Here is a 9,146-nt window from a genome sequence, read left to right as displayed (position 1 = left end):
AGATGCAGAGGAGCCCTTCTCCTGCAAGTAACTGACAGCCTGACTTTTGCATTTCAGCTGCTGGACAAAGATCAGCACTACCTTCTGCAGGTCATCCAGAGCTGCCAGGCAGCTCGGCTCAGGGGGCTCCGAACCCTGAAGTACTCCAAGCAGGAGGCGGCCAAAGCCATTCTGGTGAGTGATGGGTGGTGCGAGGGACCCCCATGGGGAGGGCGGGGCAGAGAGGGACTGGCGTTTGGGGTCGGAGTCGTCCTCTAGAGACTCCCGGAAGGAGCTGACTTTCCTCCTCTGCTCTCTTCCAGGATATCCTTGGCCACTTGGAGTACTTCAGGGATCGCCCCCTGAGCCTAGCCCTGGCCTTCGAGGCCCTCCTCCAACTTAGGTGAGTGGGGTCTTTGGGGGTGGGGTTGCAGGGGGTTGGGGGCAGAACTCCAGGGGGAGCTTCAGGTGGGCAAGAGTAGGCAGGAGGGAGAAGGGGGCAAGGGAGAAGGGGGCAAGGGAGACTTGGAGGAGGCAGCGTCTAACCCCTTCCCTTTCTCTCTCCAGCTTTATGAGACCCCATTTCAGCCTCACTATGGTCAGTGCCATCCTGCATAAGGCAATGGAGGCAGTTCTAGGGGGCGCAGTACAGGAGGAGGAAAAAGAGGTATGTCCTCTGCTTTGCACAGCTCTTTCTTTTTCTCACACCTTTACAAGATTTAACCCAGCACTCAACCTCTCTTCTCTCTTTTCCCGCAGGAACTGAAGGGGCCATTCGAGAGCCTTGCTGGGGGGTCTCCTCCTGGAAGCCCCCAATGCTGGCACCCTCCTCCAGCTTCTTACTGTAAGTATCCTGATTGCATCATCAGGAGTGGTTTTAGGGTTGCCCCCCGTCCCTTACCCAACTGACTGTCCCATTTCTATCCTCCCGCAGGACCTCAGATATTACGCCCTTTGCGGAAGTGAGGACGAAAGAAAACTTGAGGCCAGCAGCAACTCACTGCTGCTGGCCGTTTCACGAAGATTCCCCCGCCTCAGAGTAAGTATCCTGCCTTCCTGTTTTCATTTGGGGAACCCGCAATAGGCAGACTTGTCCTTCCTGGCATGGGGCTGCTTCTCTTCCACCCATCCAGGGTGGGGTGCATAGTGTCATCCATCTGACTCAGATTTTTCTTTCCACTGCAGAACACTGTAATTCGGCCGGAGCTGGCCTGTTTCCGGGGAAATCTGAAAGAAGGTAAGCCCCACACCTTGGGGACATCGAACTTCCTTGTCCCTTGTTTGCCCATGACACACCTCCCAGGTCTTCTTGCTGGGAATCCTGCAGGATCTGCTCCCTGCTTGGCAGGCCTTTCCCACCTGGCCTGGAAGGGCAGCTCCCAGACTGACTCCAGCTACAAAAAAATGGAGAGGACTGAACAGATTTTCTCTCTTTTTTTTCATTCTATTCCATCCAGATGACCTCATCATAGAAGAATTGTGATTTTCCTCCCTGAAGGAATTGCTGGTTCTATTTGCATGTCCGAATTGGCCAAAGACTGGCAGACGAAGAGGCACCAAGAAACAGGAGGGGGGCAGATGATTTAACCAGCCATGAAATATGGACTGAGATTGGGTAGAACAAGAAAGAAAGAAAGAAAGAAAGAAAGAAAGAAAGAAAGAAAGAAAGAAAGAAAGAAAGAAAGAAAGAAAGAAAGAAAGAAAGAAAGAAAGAAAGAATCCATGACATATGGTCATCTAATCTCTGCTTTAAAACCTGCAAGGAAGGAGAGTCCTTCGCCTTCCAGGGGAGTCCATTCCTCTGTTGAACAATGTTTAGTCAGAATCTCCTTTGTTGTATCCTGAAGCCATTAGTTCGAGTCCTACCGTCCAGAGCAGTGTTCTCGAAGCTACGAACATGAGTTTGACCAAACTGCGGGAGGCAGTGCAAGACAGGAGTGCCTGGCGTGCTCTGGTCCATGGGGTCACGAAAAGTCGGACACGACTAAACGACTAAACAACAACAACAACAACAACAACCGTCCAGAGCAGGAGAAAACAAGCTTGCTGCATCTTCCATGTGACAGGCTGCCCTTGAGTTATTTGAAAATGGCTCTCTCTGGTGTCACTGAATCAAGCTGATCAATTTCTTTGCATTACTTAAACTTAATAGTTTGTAATGGATTTTGAATAAATGTGCAATAATTTGTTACTATTTTAAATTTCATTGTGTTATTGTCATGTACAACTAGCAAACCAGGTATCCCTCATCTTTTATTGGTGCAGCTGGTTCTTCCTGTCAAAGTGCAGAAGCTTAGATTAGTCCCTATTGAATATCTTTTTGTTTTTGGTCATTTATATTATTTATTTATAGCCCGCCCATCTGGCTGGGTTTCCCCAGCCACTCTGGGCAGCTCCCAACACAAAAAAACATGGTAAAACATCAAACCTTTAAAACTTCCCTAAACAGGGCTGCCTTCAGATGTTTTCTAAAAGTCAGGTAGTTGTTTATTTTCTTGACATCTGATGGGAGGGCGTTCCACAGGCGGGCGCCACTACCAAGAAGGCCCTCTGCCGGGTTCCCTGTAGATTTGCTTCTCGCAGTGAAGGAACCACCAGAAGGCCCTCAGTGCTAGACCTCAGTGTCCGGGCTGAACGATGGGGCTGGAGACGCTCCTTCAGGTATACTGGGCTGAGGCCATTTAGGGCTTTAAAGGTCAGCACCAACACTTTGAGTTGTGCTCAGAAATGTACAGGGGGCCAATGTAGGTCTTTCAGGACCGGTATTATGTTGTCTCAGAGGCCGCTCCCAGCCACCAGTCTAGCTGTAGTGTCAAAGCGTTACACAGGCTAGGCTTAAGATTTCAATTGCTGGACTGGCCAGATCTTGGGATAAAGGGTTCATCAAAGAATAGGACCAAATTAGGAGTTCAGTAGCTTTACCGTCTTAAACTGCTCTTTTTAAATGGAGAAATAAAGATCATCCTGTGAGGCACTGCAGTATTTAGCATCCCACTTGTGCATTGATGAGCTTGGGGCTGTTTCACTTGGAACCTGGAGGCATGATGCTCACCAGTCAAAGGTGACTATGGGGTTGTGGCGCTCATCTTGCTTTCAGGCTGAGGGAGTCGGCTTTTGTCCGCAGCTTTCTGGGTCATGCGCTTCTGGCACAACGGGACACCATGACGGAAACCGGAGCACATGGAAATGCTGTTTGCCTTCCTGCCGCGGTGGTACCTATTTATCTACTTGCACTGGCGTGCTTTCGTACTGCTAGGTTGGCAGAAGCTGGGACAGAGCAACGGGAGCTCACCCCATCACAGGGTTTCGAACCACCAGCCTTCTGACCGGCAAGCCCAAGAGGCTCAGTGGTTTAGACCACAGTGTCACCCACGTCCCCAAAAAGAAAGATAGTATTGCTTCTGATACTGAAATAGCCATGATTGCTGCTGTGCTTGTGTTAGCATGTTACTGGTGGCTATAATTCATTGTACGAGTGGGAGACCTAGAGAACTGTGAGTTGTCCATTTGAGAACTATCCAATTTAGACATAGTCTTGGAATTCAGATATAACCTAAGCAACGGTAAATACATTGCCTTGGATATCTAGCCAGCTTTACAAACGACCGCGAGCCTCTGAGTTCTCCAGTTCTACAATGCTTCATTTGTAAAGGTTGCTCACACCTTCAAGGGCATGCAGGATAGCAAAGGATTCATAGCCACATACATGCTCCAGTGGTCATTGATTAAGCAATAAATCCAAACAAAACATTGTATGCCTTACAAAACTATTTTAAGATAAGGTCAGAGTTTAGAGTAGAGGCCTGAGGTTCAAAGTGGATTATGAGAGACGAATGTGCACCACATATTAAAAGGTGGTGAATTAAATACAATTTAATTAACAAAATTATAAATAAGCATAGTTCATAACTGTCAAAGTAGGGCATGAACCAGACAGGCCCCAATCCAGCTAACATTGGGTGTGGTTGAAAAATATTGAAAGCAAAGGGGCAGAAATAGCTGTTGAGCCGTCCTGCAGATTTCTAATGAGTTCTAACTTCTAGGTGCAACTGCATGGCTGCCTCGGGTTTCATAACATTTAACTGGAGGGACCTTGTTGGCTTTGATAAGACAAACACAAAGTGATTTTGAGGATTTATAGCTTCCATGGTCTTCCACATGCTTCTGAAGGGTAAAAAAATAATAATCCCTGCATTTCTACTGCATCTTTTCCATTCCAGAATGGAAGCCTCAAGTTGGCTTGTGCACCATAATGAAAACATAAACCATGATAAACATCCACCTGAAAACAAGAAAACCAGGAAAAATATATATCAGAACTAAAATACCAGAGGAAAAAAAAGAACTCATACAAAGGTCAGGACTACCAAAAAGTCTTCACATGGCAATGGAAGTCAACCAAGAGGAGGACAAGATGAATCAATTGGGGCAGATAAGTCACATTCTGAACTCTGCCATAGAAAGGAAACCTGCCTTTCCCCCATTTCCACCACAGATCATAGGAACCTACCTTATACCATGTCATACCATTGGTCTATCTAGCTCAGTGTTGCCTAAAATTACTGTAAGAAGCACTCCAGGAGTTTAGTCAGGGCTCTCTCCACCCTGCATGGAGAATGCTGGGGACTGAACCTGGGCATACCTGCCAAGTCCTGAACTGTAGAATCCGGGACCGGCAGCCGCGTGACACCGGAGGTTGTGTAGACACAACTTCCGGTGTCGCTTTGCCCATCTATGGGCACCAAAAATGGCCGGCGCCGGCAATGGAAGTCACGTCTACACATGTCCAGAAGTGCATAGACGCAACTTCTGATGTCACTTTACCCCATCTATGGGCACCAAAAATGGCCACCGCTGACACCGGAAGTCGTGTCTACGCACTTCCGGACATGCGTAGACGCGACTTTCAGCACCAGCACCGGCCATTTTCGGTGCCCATAGATGGGCAAAGCAGGAAAAAAAATGGCCGCCAGCAGGAGAATATAAGGGAGAATAACGGGAGACGAAGTGATACGGGAGACCGCTGGGAAACGGTATGAAAAAACGGGGTTTCCCGGGGGAAACGGGGTACTTGGCAGCTATGAACCTGGGACCTTCTGCAATTAATGCATATTCTATCACTGGCTGAGCTACGACTTTCCCCAAGCAGGTAGCAGGACATGCAGAGGAACATCTCCTGCCAACTGCAATGGACATTTGGAAGAAACAGTCCTCTAGGAAACCTGATCTCAATACAATGCACTTTTTCTATGGCAATGAAGGAGATTGATTGCTTGATAGCTCTCCATTTTCTTTTGCTTCGGACAATGTAAATTATCTCAGCTGGTTGATTTTGAGCATCATGACCCAATGAGACATTGTTAAATCCCTACTGACACTATTTTGTTTTATTTTATGTGTAGCTCTTTCTCTTTGAAGCATTGCCCTCATTATTGACTTGAATAAACCCCACAAGAAATATCTACTAAGGTATATATACTTGATAGCTACAACCCCCACTTTCCCTTTGAATTCTGTGTCTTGTTGATTCCTCCCCTGCCGCCCGCTTAATAATAGGAGCAATGTTAATGTCGATGAAGTATATGCACATTAAATAGCCAAAGCTGAAATCCAGTCTTCAGCTCTGCTTTTTTCCTTAATTGTCCTTCAGAAGCTGTTTATTACCTCATCTAGTCTTCCACTCTGAGCATTATCTTTTCAATAAATCACCCAGTCTAATCATTAAAAGGCAGAATTGGATTCAGCAGTACGACTAATACATCCATCACTTTTTCTTTTATGACATTTGTCTGGCTTTTGAGTGGATGTTCCTTGGGATCAGCTCTACATCTTCATCCGTTGTTTATCTAAAGGATATATTATGGGATGCTTTCGGAATCTTATCTGAACCAACAAGCTGCAAATTTTCAGAGTCCGTAAAGCATTCTTGAATAGCATGTTGAAAAATGCCACATGTTCAAAGTGGCATTTATTAATCTTACAGCTGTTTAATAATTTACTATAATCACATTGACATATTACATAACTACCATGTAAAATTCCTGCTCTCGCATTGTTTAATTAGCAGCATATGCAAATGAATTAGTAAAATAGGCATCAAGGTGGTAATTTTTATCAATAAAATGGGTTTTCTTTCTTCTTCTTTTTATCCCAGAATTCATATGCCAATTGGAATTTTAAAAATCAGTTGCTGCATTAGCTCTTCATATGAAACAGTAAAAATATCAAGGTATGGGCAATGCCTTCCTAAAATGTTGACCAATAGCAAATAATTTAAATAGAGCTTTTGAGAAATAAAAATAATACAGATTTCAATGAGCCTAAAAACAACCCTGCAATGTAGATCATTCTTACATTTCCATGTTACATATAGGAATGGGCGTCGGGGGGGGGGGAGAGAGAGAGAGAGAGAGAGAGAGAGAGAGAGAGAGAGAGAGAGAGAGAGAGAGAAGCTTTTTAAAGGGGTCCCTGTAAATTCATGGCAGATGTTAGAACTGAAAACAAGGCTTTTAAATAGTGCTTTATGTCAGTATTCTAGGTTGCCAGGTCATGTAACCAAGCTGTCATAATTGATGCTTAATATGGTCTAAACCACAGAGCCTAGGGCTTGCTGATCAGAAGGTCGGCGGTTCAAATCCCTGTGACAGGGTGAGGTCCCATTGCTCGGTCCCTGTTCCTGCCAACCTAGCAGTTCGAAAGTACAGTGGTGCCTCGCTAGACGAATTTAATTCGTTCCACGGGTCAATTCTTATAATGAAAAATTCATCTAGTGAATCCCATAGGAATGCATTGAATTTTATTTCATTTCATTTTTTGCCCATAGGAATGCATTAATTGAATTTCAATGCATTCCTATGGGAAAGTGTGATTCGCTAGACGAATTTTTTGTAAAACGAATTCGTCTAGCGAGGCAACCACCGCTCGAAAAATCCTTTTGTTAAGCGAAAAATTCGTCTTACAGGGCATTCGTCTAGTGAGGCACCACTGTACATCATAGTGCAAGTAGATAAATAGGTATCACTGGCGGGAAGGTAAACAGCACTTCCGTGCGCTGCTCTGGTTCGCCAAAAGCGGCTTAGTTATGCTGGCCACATGACCCGGAAGATGTACGCTGGCTCCCTCAGCAGCAAAGTGAGATGAGCGCCACAACCCCAGAGTCATCCGCGACTGGACCTAATGGTCAGGGGTCCCTTTATCTTTACCTATGGTGTCATTACATCATACTCCATTCACTTATTCCCCCCCCCACTTAGTTTCCCCATGTTTCTAACAGTTGGTCAACATAATGGGCCCACTGAACATTCGCAGTCCCCTTTGGGCTTTTTCTTTGGGGGCTGGGTGGGCTGGGTGGCAGGTTTCACTACCCTTATTTTCTGAAGATACATTGTACTCCGGAATGCCTACACCTTAGACATGGATGGAACTGCTTCAGCTACACAATGATCCACACTCAGAGTATGAGGATTGCCAATGTGGCGCCCATGCACCCTTCTGCATCCTTTCCGGGTGCCCACTGAAATTAAGCTTGAAAGAAGCATCCTTTTGTGGCCAGTGTAATTGGTTGTGATGTAGATAAAGGTAAAGGACCGCTGGGCAGTTAGGTCCAATAGAATTTGACTAAGGGGTGCAGTGTTCAGCTCCGCTTTTATGCTGAGGGCGAGCCAGCGTTTGTCAGCAGACAGCTTTTCTGGGTCATGTGGCCAGCATGACTAGACTGCTTCTGGTGCAACAGGACACCGTGATGGAAGCCAGAGTGCAGGGACATGCTGTTTACCTTCCTGTCACAGTGGTACCTATTTATCTACTTGCACTGGTGTGCTTTCAAACTGCTGGGTTGGCAGAAGCTGGGATAGAGCAACGGGAGCTCACCCCATTGTGCAGATTTGAACTGCTGACCTTGTGATCAGCAAGCCCAAGAGACTCAGTGGTTTAGACCACAGCAATACTCACATCTTCTTGGTTTTGATGTATGTGGTGCCCATGGCAATTCCTCTGGTTTGCAATTGTGCCCACAGGCCCAAAAATGTTTGTGACCCCCTAGTATGCAGGATACATTTTGAAAGAATTCAGAGTGAGTCTCTGAGACTTTGAAGCAGTGAATTCTCAGTAACTTCAAAAAGGTCTACTTCACAGAATACCTTCTGGAATAACTAATGGAAACCAAGCAATCCAGTGCTGAATTATCTGCTTGAAAACTACAGACAACGGAAGATTGAGTAATATTTTTGATAAGAGTTGCAATAGGTCATGTGAAAATAATTAGGGGGGGAAATGAGATGGATGAATGGAATCTCTACTGAAAAGGTCATGACGTCATTAATAGGAAAGACTTGGTCTTGAGAGATGCCACCAACAGGTCACCTGAAAAGAAAAAACAACAACACCAAGAACGCATACATTGTCCACTAATAATGAAACATAGGTCCAATAGAATTTGACTAAGGGGTGCAGTGTTCAGCTCCGCTTTTATGCTGAGAGAGCCAGCCACGTTTACTGTATTATGCTATTTTTGTGGTATACAAATAACATGAGAAAATTTGGTATACTTATTTGTATAACATTATTATTGTTTACAACACCCAAAAATTAAAAAGTAACAAAAATTTGGGGATTCTTTCTCAGTGAACTAACCAAGGAATTGTGAAGGTAGACAAAGAATTTCCAAGAAAATGGAATGGACTTTCTCTGATGGGCTTTACACACTTTTGTTCCCAAGTGGATTTAACCAGGGAACCCTGGCTGGCCTCTTAAAGCCAGCTAATAGTAGTTATATAATGGTTTCTCCAGTGGTCTTTCCCCTCACTGACAAATTGGGTCCATTGCTTTGAAACAAGTGATAGACGGTCTTCTGGCTCTTCATGCACTTGTACAATGTCCAGAGTTTGCTTTCTTTTGCTTTTGAATGTAACGTGAGGCAGACTGAGCTTTTGAGCCTGCTAATTTCAATAAGCACGCATGACTGAATGTACCATTTTATTACTATGTAATATTTTCTAGCTAGTGGCATTTAACTTGAAGCCAGACCATTAAAGTTTCCAGATTTAATCTGCTTGTCAGTGTGCTTTATGTTAGGTTAGTTTGCACTGCAAGCTTCAATAAGGATTAGAGGTATCTTTCATTAGCTGTTCCCCATGTCCTGTTAACATTTTATTAACATAGTGTAATAC

The 9,146-nt window shown here is 44.9% G+C and overlaps 1 long non-coding RNA gene across 1 annotated transcript; it reads left to right on the top strand.

Annotated features, from left to right (window-relative positions):
- The first annotated feature begins 572 nt into the window (after window positions 1-572).
- Window positions 573-1,018, top strand: LOC148685847 (uncharacterized). The gene is made up of 3 exons (XR_015949833.1): window positions 573-646; window positions 739-823; window positions 914-1,018. It is a non-coding gene; the product is annotated as an uncharacterized LOC148685847 (long non-coding RNA).
- Window positions 1,019-9,146: the final 8,128 nt, after the last annotated feature.

Source organism: Zootoca vivipara, chromosome 4 (genome assembly GCF_965207765.1).
Source record: "Zootoca vivipara chromosome 4, rZooViv2.hap1.1, whole genome shotgun sequence".
Lineage (NCBI taxonomy): Eukaryota > Metazoa > Chordata > Lepidosauria > Squamata > Lacertidae > Zootoca > Zootoca vivipara.
This window is presented reverse-complemented; position numbering and strand designations above follow the sequence as displayed.